General features: G+C 38.6%; 1 protein-coding gene across 4 annotated transcripts in view; it reads left to right on the forward strand.

Annotated features, from left to right (window-relative positions):
• Positions 1–13,896, forward strand: part of PTPRM (protein tyrosine phosphatase receptor type M) — a 655,839-nt gene that overhangs the window by 90,509 nt on the left and 551,434 nt on the right. The gene's annotated exons all lie outside the window — the stretch shown is intronic.

Consider the following 13,896-nt stretch of genomic DNA (forward strand, 5'->3'; position numbering starts at 1 on the left):
TTAAATAAATGTCTCTGGAAACTCCAGTTTTCCATTCTTTTGTGGTGTTTTCTTCCATTTGTATATAGCATTCATCTGTATTTTGTTTTGTTTTGTTTTAAAAGTGCAGCCTACTGTTCTAGTTGAGATAAATCAAGTTATACATCCCAATAGCATAACCATGTGTATCAATATATCATAACCGATTTTTGTCCTTTTGCAGACCAAGCCACTTCACATTCCTTTTTAGAATCAGTACTGTGGTCTCCAGTTTTGTATATATTACTCTTCCTTATGCCAGTGACTCTACACAAGCCCTCTAAATCCATCCTAGCATTTTGGACTAGTGCCCATTACTGAACTATTTGAATTCTGTAAAACATAAATATATAGGTGCTCTTTGCCCTTCTCCTTTTTCTTTACCTCTGTTAGCTTCCTTCTTCTTGGTGGTTCTTCATTTTTAGTGCATCAGAAAGCAAAAAGATTTAGACACTCAGCCTTTAATTATGATGTTATGTGTAATATAATTGTTGATGCAAAATGCCACAAGGAGGAGGATCGGGGGAACTACAGATAGGGAACTTTCAGTTCCTGGAAAACATCATGGAGCAGGTCCGCAAGGAATCCATTTTAAGGCACTTGGAAGAGAGGAAGGTGATCAGTCAACATGGATTCACCAAGGGAAAGTCATGCCTGACCAACCTGATTGCCTTCTATGATGAGATGACTGCTCTGTGGATGTGGGAAAAGCAGTGGACGTGATGTACCTTGACTTTAGATATGGCTTTTGATATGGTCTCCCACAGTACTTTTGCCAGCAAGTTAAAGATGTATGGGTTGGATGAATGGACTATAAGGTGGACAGAATGCTGGCTAGATCATTGGGCTCAATGGGTAGTGATTAACAGCTCGATGTCTAGTTGTCAGCCACAAGCGGAGTGCCTCAGGGATCGGTCCTGGGGCCGGTTTTGTTTAACATCTTCATTAATGATCTGGGTGATGGAGTGGATTGCACCCGCAGCAAGTTTGCAGATGACACTAAGCTGTGGGGAGTGGTAAATACGTTGGAGGATAGAGATAGGATACAGAACGACCTAGACAAATTGAGGAGAGGCTGAGGGAACTAGGTTTGTTTAGTCTGCAGAAGAGAAGAGTGAGGGGGTATTTGATAACGGCCTTCAACTACCTGAAGGGGGCTTCCAGGGAGGATGGAGCTAGGCTGTTCTTAGTGGTGTCAGATGACAGAACAAGGAGCAATAGTCTCAAGTTGCGGTGAGGAAGGTTTAGGTTGGATGTTAGGAAGAAATTTTCACTAGGAGGGTGGTGAAGCGCTGGAATGGGTTACATAGGGAGGTGGTGGAATCTCCATCCTTAGTGATCTTTAAGGCCAGGCTTGATAAAGCTCTGGCTGGGATGATTTAGCTGAGGTTGGTCTTGCTTTGAGAAGAAGGTTGGACTAGATGACCTGAGGTGCCTTCCAACCCTAATCTTCTATGATTCTATGAGTTGTGTTCATATTTGAGAATATTGAGTGACTAAATATGTAATTACTCCAAAGATTGTAATTAATTAAAATATCAATTTAATAAAGAATAATAATTAGTTCAGACTTGCCATAGATCACTGCTATTAATCGGGTTGAAGAAGTTGCTGTATCTGTTGGTCCATTATCATTAGAGATGCGTTAAAAACATTTTTAAAAAAATTTCCCCACAGAAATGCTTGTTTGTGAGATTTAAAAAAGGTTACTGAAACAAAGCAGATTTTTCAACCAAAAAAATCCCCCCGCACAATCTTAAAACAAATTTGATTAACGTTTTGAGATGGGATTATGGATTGGTAGCACAATATTTGTTTTAGTTTCCGGGTTGGCTGACAATCACATAAGAGTGGCAGAACCAATTTTGAGTCACATCCTCAGGAAGTGACCCTGTGCCCAGCTTTCTTCAGCAATAGCAACATGAGGGTTGCAAAATCTTCTGGCCCTTGCGCAAATGCTACCCAGGATTTTAGGGGTCTCTGTGCCCAACCTGGAGGCCACTGTAAGTATGTGATGGAACAGCATTCCATCACCAAATCTATTAGATGGGGAAGAAGCTCACTGGTACTTCCCTGACTGAAGAAAGCATACGTTAAGATTGAACAGGGATTGCATGGTGTTATAAACCCATATGGCTTGGTGAAGGACTTCTAGTTCCCAAAGTTATCCAAGCTCTTTCTAAGGTTCCCTAAAATTTGGTTTATTTGTACATTGTTTCTTTTGAGGCTGACTTGTGGTTGGTCTTCTGCTTCTCAATTAACAAATAACTATAATGGCCATTGTGTTCTTATTCTTGAATTTGCTTCCCTTGTGTTGATAAAATTCTATTTATCAATTTGCATATCTCCCTGTCTGGTTAGTGTAGGATCTGATGTAGATTCCTGCGATGCTTCTGGAGTTGAAAGCAAAGCATATGGAATTCAGACCATTTTCAGTCCCTCAGTGATTTTCTGTCTCTCTCTCTCTCTCTCTCTCTCTCGTGTGTGTGTTTGAATCTCTATTTATAACTATTAGAATTATATATGACTTTCTCTGTGGTAGTCTGTCCTTCCCTGTTTTCACTCCATAAATCAAATTGGTTTTAGATGACTGCTATTGTACTCAAGAATGAAATTTTAATGCAAAAAATTGCAAAATAACAATTTCATGTTACAAGTGAAATTTGGAAGCTCATCTGTAGAAGTTGCGTCAGAGAACTTGGGTCCATTAAATACTACTAAATTCTAAATTTTGGGGACTCAAATTATATGAAATAGATTTGCACAAGCAAATATGCGAAACTCCATGAGAAAATTTTCAGCAACTTAGGCCAGCCCAAAATATCACCTAAAAGCTGCATAAATACTCAAAGGTTCACTGTGAGCACTTTGTCATTTTTTTTAATGTCATGACCTAAGTACCACCAGCACTAAAGAACTTGATGAGCGAGATTTAGGATGATTGTGTCCGCAGCTATGGTGACATGGAATACTCCATTCTGAACTCCTTCATAGTAATTACAAATATCAGAGTTATGAACTGACCGGTCAACCACACACCTCATTTGGAACCGGAAGTATGCAATCAGGTAGAAGCAGAGACAAAAAAAAAAAAAACCCAAAGTGAATATAGTACAGTACTGTGTTAAATGTAAACTACTACTAAAAAAGATTTGACAAGGTAAGGAAACTGTTTCTGTGCTTGTTTCATTTAAATTAAGATGGTTAAAACAGCATTTTTCTTCTGCATAATAAAGTTTCAAAGCTGTATTAAGTCAATGCTCAGTTGTAAACTTTTGAAAGAACAATCATAATGTTTTGTTCAGAATTACAAACATTTCAGAGTTACAGAGTGCCATTCCTGAAGTGTTCGTAACTCTGAGGTTCTACTGTACTTTTCAAGGACTGCCTTCCAGGAATAGTACAATAGTACAAGACTGTCCGTGCTGCTTTTCTTATCTCTTGACCTTTAGTTGATGCACTGTTTTTTCTGTTTCACCATTTTACAGAATTCTAAGTTTTGGTGAAAGTTCAGTTTCAGCAGCTTCTTGTGGGTAATGCATTCACGGCACAGCTGGATTGCATTTAGCAATCTCTCCCCCACTTTTTGTAACTCTTGCTTCTGCTCTCACATTCAACTCTGCAGTGTACTGAATTTTATTACCTTGTATTTCTTATATCAATGTAGATGGAGGGCATCCTTGGAAGGCTATGGAGTCAACCTGGTATTTAAAATGACTGCTTAATGATAGACATACGTATATTTCTTGCCAAGGATTTTTTTTTTTTTTTTTTTTGCGCCAAGGGCACTGTTTGTCATGTTGACTCTTTTGGCAAATGTACTGATGAGTTCTATTGTATTCCCAGTATCAAACAGGTTCAGTGTGTTGTTGAGGATAGCGTTGCATGAACTGTGCTTCTGTCAATTTTTCGTGGTCTTTTGGCTAAGATTCAACATAGTATCAGTTCGATATCAGATATGTATATATTTTATTGGGAAACTGTATCCTGTATATTTGCAGGAGTATGGACTCAAGGATCTAATGGGTGTTTTCCAATGAACTATTTTAATCTTCTCTGGCTGTCTGGCATGTTTAAAACATGAAACGTGGGGACCCATGTTATATCCTATGTATGATATAACTTCATGAAGAGCTGCACTGTGAATTTCAACCCTGTTCCAAAATCCATTGAAACACATGGGAGTTTTTCTATTGACATTAGTGGTTTTGAATGAAATTTGTTCATGAAGAAAAAGGAATCCTTTTATATATTATCTAAATTTCACATGTAACTTACGTGTGGAAAGGTTAGAAATTTCACCTCTACCCAAATGTGTATCTGTATGAACTAGGAATTTTCATTTAAGAAGTCTAAATGGAACAGACTCCAAGTTTTATAAAAAGAATGAAACCAATTTCATATTTTTTTCATAAACCAGACATTATAAAAGTAAGAGGTAAACAGACTGATGTTAAAATGTTTCTGAAATTTAACTAAATGTGAAAGTTCATCCTTAAGTCTTAAATTCTTCCTATGTTGCAGTCTGGTATCTTTAATTTGTTGACTTATTTTTCTTTCCCTTTTATTTTAACAAGTGATCACATGCGCACCAGCTAAATGTCTAATAAATCTCCAGGCAAAGCTGGGTTGACTTGTGTGGAACTGACTTTAAAAATATTTGATGGAACATTGCTTCAGTCTCTGAATACTTGTCAGATTGGATTTATTACAGCTGCTCCCATTACAAAGATGTGCACTTTGGTCCTAAGGGATCTTTCTCTTTTGGTATATAGTCCTAGCTATTGTGGTGTCACAGTCGATCAATTATTCACTTTGACACTGTCAATCCGGCAGAACATTGTTAGAGTCACTTATCACAGTAACTTTACTGTCTTATTTTTTCTTGTATATAGGAATGTTTCTCTCTGTGCATAACCCATTTACATTTCAAAGTGGGTAGATGCCTATTACATTGTAATAATTGGAAATGAAATCTCAAAGGCTTTTTGAAGACTCTGACAGCTTATTTTGAAAGAAATGAATAAATCAAATGTTAATTACTTTTTTAATATGTGTAATATCTGGGTTATGTTGGTGGTATAGTAATACTATGAAAGTATTTTAGTTCATCCAGCAGTTCAGTTTTATGTCAGAAATATGAAGTTGGTTTAGTAGATGAAGTAGTAAGAGTGCCTATGACCATATTACTGTCAGTTCTAAACTGGTGTTCGGGTCATGCCTCTTTAAAATGGAAATACAACTATTTTAAACAGAATTATATTGGAAGTGAGATGAAACTCTCCCTGTTAACCGTTCCTCTGGCTCAGGCCCAATATCTGTACACACAGTTGGCCAAGAATATAAAAATCATTGAGACCTTGGGGGGGGGGGGTAGGTTGGAAGAGCATCTGGCATAAACTATGTTAAGATCATAAAATTATTTTCTTAAGGAGGACTTGGCCTTTGCTTATGAAGACTTCAGCATAAAATTTAGGATGATTTTGTATAAAATTACAGCTACTATGCCATATTGTTTTAGTAAGTATGACTGTAAAACTATTTTTAAAGTTGTTTTACTTTCTGTAACCAGTTCCAAAGTCTCAGCACAGACCGATATCAGCAGGAAAAAGCAGTTTTAGTCAAATGGCTGGAGTGGGCCTTCACAGGAGATTTCTTAATAGTAAGTAGAAGTGATTGTATTTATTGTGTGCAGTTACTTAACTAGTGTTAAGTGACAAATAGGTACATTAAACCACTCTTTAAAATCCTTCCAAAGCACATGCATGCACACACTCAGTGTAATTGTATGTCCGTAGAAAATATTTCCTAATTTCAGGGTGAAGGCAGTATAACTAGTTTAAATTTAAAGCAGCATTATTAAACCAAAAGACATATGGTAGCTTATTGTTCTTTCATTTTTTCTACATTTCCCCACAGTTTACATTACAGAGGTCCATTACAGTGCACACTGAAGTGCTGCACTGTAACTTTCCCATGTGGACATTGTAGTTCAAACTAAAAGGTTCCTAGTTTGCATAAAATGTAATCTTGTTTAAAGAGGATTACATTAATTTCCTACATGACACTAGGAAATGTATAGTTTGTGCATGCAGCGTTCACACGGGGGATTTACAGTGCAGCACTTTGGTTCCCTATGGGGGTCCTAGTCTCACCCCCCATAGTCCAAACTGTGAGTAAGTGTAGACATAGCCTCTGTCTGAAAAAAAACCCAGAAGAACTAATTTTATTACAGTGTATCTATTTCCACATTTCATATCTTAGAAAGTCTCAAAAACAAAACAAAGAGTCTGGGCATAGTTCAGGGTTAAATATTAAGTAAACACATTCATTACTATCAGTAATAAAAAGGATCTGACATTAGACAAGTGTTGCGTAAAATCTGGATCTGTTTTACTTCCCCACCCCCATCACAACATTCTTTTCTATGCTTTTAGGTTCCAGGGTAAGGTCAAAACAGTAGAATCATTTAGTGTTAGTGATCAGTGATGTTTTTAAGATTCTTCAAAGTGGAACCCTGCAGAGCTGGTCATTTCCCATTATAAAGTGGACTGATTTAGCACTCTGAAGTCAGTCAAACGTTCTTTCACTAATTTTCTTCTGTTCTCTGCCTTGGGGTAAAAGAACAAAAGTTGACTTCTTCCCAATCCTTGTCAGGCATATCAGTGCTGACAAGCTTGAAACCAGTTATGATCGTGACACACAGCACTGAACCTCTTCTGCCTCATGATCAACTGTGATGCATATTGACCCACTTTCCCTTTGAATGGTAAATCCCTCATTTCTCTGCTCAGAGTCAGATAAGTTAAAATTTTGTTTCAATTAAAAAAACCCCAACCCTCTCTGCTTAACTGCTGGAGTCTGTTCTTGAACCAAGTGACTTTTATTACAAGTGAATGAGTGTATTCATATTTTTTTCTTTGGATTTATACAAGCTACTCTGGATATCCATCCCAGAAATGAAAAAAACAAAGTGCAAATAACAATGCAATATAAACAATTGTTCATCTGAGCTTTACTAAATATTCATTAGCAAATACAATGATGATGATAAACCTAAACCCCTCCAGACTTCAGTGCACCTCATCCCAGAATGCCGGGGGTGGGGGGCAAGAGAATATTGATTTTTACAGCATAGAATCATAGAATATTAGAGTTGGAAGGGACCTCAGGAGGTCATCTAGTCCAACCCCCTGCTCAAAGCAGGACTAACTTCAGCTATATCATCCCAGCCAGGGCTTTGTCAAGCCTCAGCTTAAAAACCTCTAAAGATGGAGATTCCACCACCTCTCTAGGTTCCCATTCCAGTGCTTCACCACCCTCCTAGTGAAAAACTTTTTCCTAATGTCCAACCTAGACCTCCCGCCCTGCAACTTGAGAACGTTGCTCCTTGTTCTGTCATCTGCCACCACTGAGAACAGCCTCGCCCCATCCTCCCTGGAACCCCCTTTCAGGTAGTTAAAGGCCGCTATCAAATCCCCCCTCATTCTTCTCTTTTGCAGACTAAACAAGCCCAGTTTCCTCAGCCTCTCCTCATTAGTCCTGTGCTCCAGCCCCCTAATCATTTTTGTTGCCCTCCGCTGGACTCTCTCCAACTTGTCCACATCCTTTTTGTAGTGGGGGGCCCAAAACTGGACACAATATTCTAAATGCGGCCTCACCAATGCCGAATAGAGGGGGAATAATCACTTCCCGTAACCTGCTGGCAATGCCCCTCCTAATGCAGCCCAATATGCTATTAGCCTTCTTGACAACCAGGGCACACTGCTGACTCATATCCAGCTTTTTATCCACTGTTACCCCCAGGTCCTTTTCTGCAGAGCTGCTGCCCAGCTCGTCGGTCCCCAGTCTATAGCTGTGCATGGGATTCTTCCTTCCTAAGTGGAGGACTCTGCACTTTTTTTATGTTGAACCTCATTAGATTACTTTTGGCCCAATCCTCCAGTTTATTTAGGTCACTCTGTATCCTATCCCTACCATCCAGGGTATCTACCACTCCCCCCAGCCTAGTGTCATCTGAAAACATGCTGAGGGTGCAATCTACCCCATCCTCCAGATCATCCTAGAAGGTTTAAAAAACAAAACAAAAATATTCTGGGCTATGGTCAGCAAATGGCATGAGGGTAGAGTTCCTAAGTTGAGAGCTTCTTACAGAGAATGATGTAGCAATAGTTCTCTCCCATTTAAAATGATGGAGCCCCAGTTACAGTGCTGCTAGTGATTACAGTGGGATCAGGGCTTAAGAAGAAAGATGATTTCTAAGGTAATCAGTCCCCAAACCATTTGAGGCTTTATAGGTTAATACCTGAATTCCTCCTGAAAACATAATGAGAACTCACTCACCTAATGGTCTACCCAAAGTGCACGTGATGTGGAACTCTGGTTCATAAACAGGCTGCTGCATACTGCACAACCTTTATTTTTGAATAGTCTCTGAGGCTCACCTTCCTCAGAGTGCATTACAGCAAACTAATCTTGAGGTGACACAGGCATGAATAACGGCGGAAAGGTCTGCAGAGAGAACACTATACCCTTTTTACCATGCAATGGCGGAAAATGTACTGTTGGCCCGAGCAAGTAGATGGCTGTTCAGGAGTTGCACAGACCCTAATGCACCTGTGCTACACACCTGGGTTGAAATGGTGGTTGCATAGCCTCTATAAGGGACACTGGTATAAGTGCTACTAGCTCTTAGACCTGCTTCCTCCTACCCACCAACACTATCTCAAACTTGTATTGATTCGAAGTTAATGTTATCTTGGCATTTCTTTTAAATTTAAGAAATGCATGGTTGAGGCACCCACATAAATCTTAACTGTTCTGTAGTGATGACATGCAATAACCATGTGATTATAATTACGGTATTTTAGTATTTGTAGTCGATCAGTTTAAACTATTTGCAGCCTTGATTATTTTTATTTATCCTTGTCCCCTAATAGTCACAACACAGCAGAGTTAAGATGGTTCTTAGTGTCTGAACTGTGTATTTCCACACCTTAACAAGCTTGTATTTCTTTAAATGTAACATTAACTTGGATAACTCACAAAACCCAGTAAATTCCCATCACATCTTGATGATAAACTTGTTTCACACCAGGCATTTAACAACTAATTTAACCCTTTATTATTTGCAATACCCAGTCTCTCAGCATTTGCAGATGAATGAAACCATTGGAGTTAAGTTTATATATACCATATATAGCTGCATAAAACACAGTGAACGCGTTTTAAAATATTTCCACCTGCTAAACTGCTTAATGTAGATAAAGTGCCTGGGATTGGAAGACAAAGTTAAAGTTGTGTGGGGTATTAAATACTTGGAACTGGGGAGTGGAGGGAGAGGGTTGTTTGTTTTTGTTGTTAGCTTGTTGGATTGTTTTGTTTTAAAGTATAACTTAAACTTGGAATTTTCTGGTTTTCATATGTTGGTTTATTTTTAAAACAACATTCTATTAAGGTTATTTCCTTTAAAGGGATATTGTAAACTTAAAAATCACACCTGGTTGCAAATATTTTACCTACTATTGTTTAGAAATAAAGCCTACAATTAAGACAACTATAATTAAAAGAGATTAGAGAAAATTTTGTTCAGTTTATTTGTGCATTTGATAGTACTTTGTATGTAGTCAGTCCCACTATTTTCTTTGTATAATGTTAGGTTTCCCCTCTGTTTCTGTGAGTGCTTGCACACCATAATAGAGGACAGAAAATCTTTTTAAAAAGATTGTGAAACCACAAAAACTGGCACTGAAAGTCAGGTAAAAGTGCTGTAACCCAAATTTACTTTAAACTCATTTTTTGTAATTTGCCAAATTTCAAGTTGACAATGACCTTGCACATTATTGAGGTCTTTACAAACCTAAATTCATGTGGGTTTTTCTTTTTCTTTGTGGGTGGTTGTGGGAGCTGGGGGGCATTTTGTTTTATAGAAACTTCATGGGTTTTTTTGCACAAATGTAAGGGGGGAGCTGAATGAGCCCTCCCCTGCCGAGCTGACTGGGTGGAAGGAAACAGGTGTCAGGGCAAGACTGTATTTGTATGAACACACCCACCCTGCTTAGGTGCTCCACATGATGGGACTGCTTTGCCCAAATGATCCCTTTGGCTGGTGTTGGGTTACAAATCCCTCTAGTGTTAAATGCAGGGGTAATTAACTGTTGTTCTCATTATTGTATGAGCAAAGGGCAGTAGAACTCTGCTTAGCCTGTTCTGATTGAAGGGACATTATCACCTGAATTGAACTGGCTAAGCAAGGGCTTGGATGCCAGAGCCCTGTGATAGTTGATAAAGGGTGGGGACAGGTATTCCTGTCTGGAAGTGTGGGCTCTAAGAGCCTCAGGCATGATTTAACCTCCCTCCCCCACCACTGTTCAAAGATAGAGCTAATAAAGATTCCATTAGGAGTCGTCTGTTTTGTTAAGTGCTCACTAGAGCTGAAATCATCTATTGTGGGATGGTGCTGCTGCCCAGCTTCAGCACTGGGTTCACCCACTAAGAACTGACAATCCCTGAGAGATGAAATCCCTGGGAGCTGAGAGCTGGGTGGAACCTCAAGAGACTGACTCGCAGAGGTCATAGTGGAGAAGCAGGTGGTAGCAAAAGGTGATAGTGTGCAGCAGGGCACCTCGTGGGGCAGCTAGTGGAGAGACTGGCAGAGTGGCCCGTGGAGCAATGAGTGGCCACCAGGGCAGCCGACACTGTCGCCAACAGAGGGTTGAGCAGTGTGGCAGGTGACAGCTGGCAGGGCAAGCAGGGTGCCTTCTCTACCCCTCCACCTCCCCAGCCATAATGGGATGTGAGTTTGCTCAGATGCATCCCTGACCAAGGACAACTATTGTGAGTGGGCTGTGTGGAGGACAAAGAAAGGAGAGGCAAAGGATGCTGCCACAACGTGCTCTGGGATGGGGGTTTTGCTAATGGTTTTGTGTTTATGAATCCTACTTGCGCTGTTTTACCAAATAAATGCTGAGTTAATTTCCTTCCTTTTGTTAAATGGTCTTCTTTCTACACTCAGACTCCGTGCTTGCGAGAGGGGAAATATCGCTTTTTTGAAGGCACCCAGAGGGATGGCGTATAATTTCCCAAGTACCTAGGGTGGGGGCTCAAGCGGGTTTGTGTTGTATTGTTGAAAGGAACCCCTAGGTGTTGAACCTGGCCTTTGTTGCTAGCAGAAGGGTTATACATAGATATACATTTTTTCGCTTAGAAACTCACTTTGCTGGGTTCTAGGGCTGTCACTTCTCTGCCAGGCAAAAACTTATGCGTATATTATACTCCTAGCCTCTTCCAGACCTTCTCACCTTGTCTGGTATGGTCACATTGTATACTGTATGCATCTCATGTGGTAATAGGAGGGATTAAAAACAGAAGATCTGCTGTGCAACTAATCAAGACGGATGTAGTCGTATGGGTTTTTCAACACTGACAATTTTGTGAGGGGAAAAAACTCCTGTTTTTTAGGCATACCCTGATATTCTCAACATACGTGCTCCATATATGACGATCGTATTTAATCAACAGCAGCATCCAAGAGGTTTTTTACTACTAAATATATTTCCAGACTGATTTTTCACTGCTCATCCTCATGATTATATCTGAGATTAGAATATTTAGAGACAAGTTCTCTGCTAGAATAACTCCTTAACTTCCTTGGAGTTACACCATCAGAGAATCTGGCCCTTAGTTTTTAACTTTAATAGAGCATCTGAATTACGCTATGATGTTGATATTTCTACTGCTGTTTAATTTTCCATTATGTTTTTGAATACAAAGACTGATTATTACTTATTATGCTTTTGTAAGCTTTAGTATTGGTAACGGTAAAACTAGGCATTCAAGCTCATGCATCTTTTTTCTCAAGTGACCTTAGAGTTTCTGCACCATGTGGTCAGGCAATACAATGTTGATGGGGCAAGGGTTGCCAGTCTGCAGTTTATTGCTTCTTGAGGCTGTGTCTATCATATACTCATTTGGATTGGAAAGTTCATAACTGGGGCATCTAATTCTTTCTTTCCTTCCTTCTGTTGCAGCACTGTAGCAAGATTGATTTTATTCTGCCAAACCAGAATCCCTGATAGATGAATATTAAATCTGGCCTTGCATATGGCAACAGATTTAATTGCTAAAGGTTAGCCAGGAAAAGGAAATTAAAACTTTCTCAACCAGCCAGGTGACTCCCATGAAATGTGAAAATCTACAGATCTATTGGTGTACACAAATATAAATTAAGATAAAACTGTTCCAAGTTAGACACTTCAAATTTAAAATTATTAAAAATGCATGTGTATATATAATATGGTTTTTTTTTTTTCAGTCCTGGGACTATTACATTATTTTTTAAATTACTATTTCAAATCAATGAGGGATATTTATAAGTCCCTGAAGTACTATTAGCTGTCTTTGCTTATTTTATTTTTTTGCAAATGAAGTTAGTGATAAGCCAAGAGGGACAATCACAAATTATTTCTATAACTCTAAGATTTAAAAGTGGCATTTTCACTAATGTAGTCAGCAAATGTAGTCTAGATCAGCAAAGTTCAGTATATTAATCCAATTGCTTTCCTGTTTCTTCTTTGTGAAAAGCAGATGCAGAAAGCTTGCTTTCTATTTAGACTTGGCAGAATTTTATTTTTATTTTTTATAATTTTGACAGAAAATGTCTATTTAATTTTTAGCATTATTTTTCTGATTTTTTTCCATTTAAATGTTCAGTTGTGCAAAATTATGGGGATTAAGCATTTTAATTTTTTTAATCTATTTAAATTTTCACAGTTGCAGGAAGTGATGGGAGGGGGTCAGACAATAAGGACATCAGACAAGAATTATTTAATGACAGTAGATGTTGAGATTCAAAAAGTTAGTTTGATAACAATTAAAATACAAATGGTTACCATCACATATCAAAATATACAAGGTAAATATCCTTAAATCAAACTCTAATAAGTTCTCAAGCAGTATTCTTGCTTTGCCTATTTGTAAATTTGTATTATGATTGATGGAAGTAGTTTTAATCTGTTTGTGTGTATGGTAAAATTGACATTTATCAGTAAAAATCTAATCTTTCCAAGCCTTTTATATGTTTGCAGAAGCAAGCTGAAGTAGATAAGCATTTATCTGCTACTTTTTTGAAACTCCATAGGTTCTCACTGTAGACTCTTGTGCTCATGCTTGTGGGAAATGTTGACGTTTTTGCCATGTGATTTTACATGAAATACCTGTACTGTGAGTTTCTTATGTTTGATACCCTGATTTAAAAATAACATGAAATAAATTTGCTTATGTATTTCATGGCTAGGCTGATTCAAACATAGCTTGTATTTTAAAGTGCACATCAGTCCAATGCTTTGAAGATGATAAGCACGGCAAATGATTAAGATCACCAACCACAGCATTTTGGGCTTGCTTTGATCAGAGCACCTCACTTGTGTTGCCCCAAATGTATAATTCAAGGATCTAGCTGAGCAACTTCTGCTTAAAGTAGCTGTGACAAGAAATGTTTGTCTTTCAAAACATGTCTAGTAAACCTGGAAAATGGGAAGGCTCAGCTTTATGCATCAGTATATAGTAAAAACAAAGGTAGCTGGTGGCCCATTTCGTCTACTTGATAAAAGAAACAACTAAGGATGTGATTAGTCCATTATTTTGGTTTTTGCCATCAGATAATTGATGTCCCTGACATCCCACAGGATCATTCTGAAGTAGTAAGTTTTTCCTTGAGGGCTGGTCACTGTGTATTCCACATGTGGGTATACATGTGCTTCATGCACCTGAGATGAGAGAATTTGCAGGTAGTGTCTGTTGGTTTGCAGCTATGTCTTGGCGTTGCATGAGCTCAGCACTGAGGGTATACGGAGAAGCATGGACTGATGGCCTCCCAGT

Source organism: Emydura macquarii, unplaced genomic scaffold (genome assembly GCF_026122565.2).
Source record: "Emydura macquarii macquarii isolate MOO-44397 ecotype Brisbane River unplaced genomic scaffold, CSIRO-AGI_Emac_v2 contig_212, whole genome shotgun sequence".
NCBI classification, from domain to species: Eukaryota; Metazoa; Chordata; order Testudines; family Chelidae; genus Emydura; species Emydura macquarii.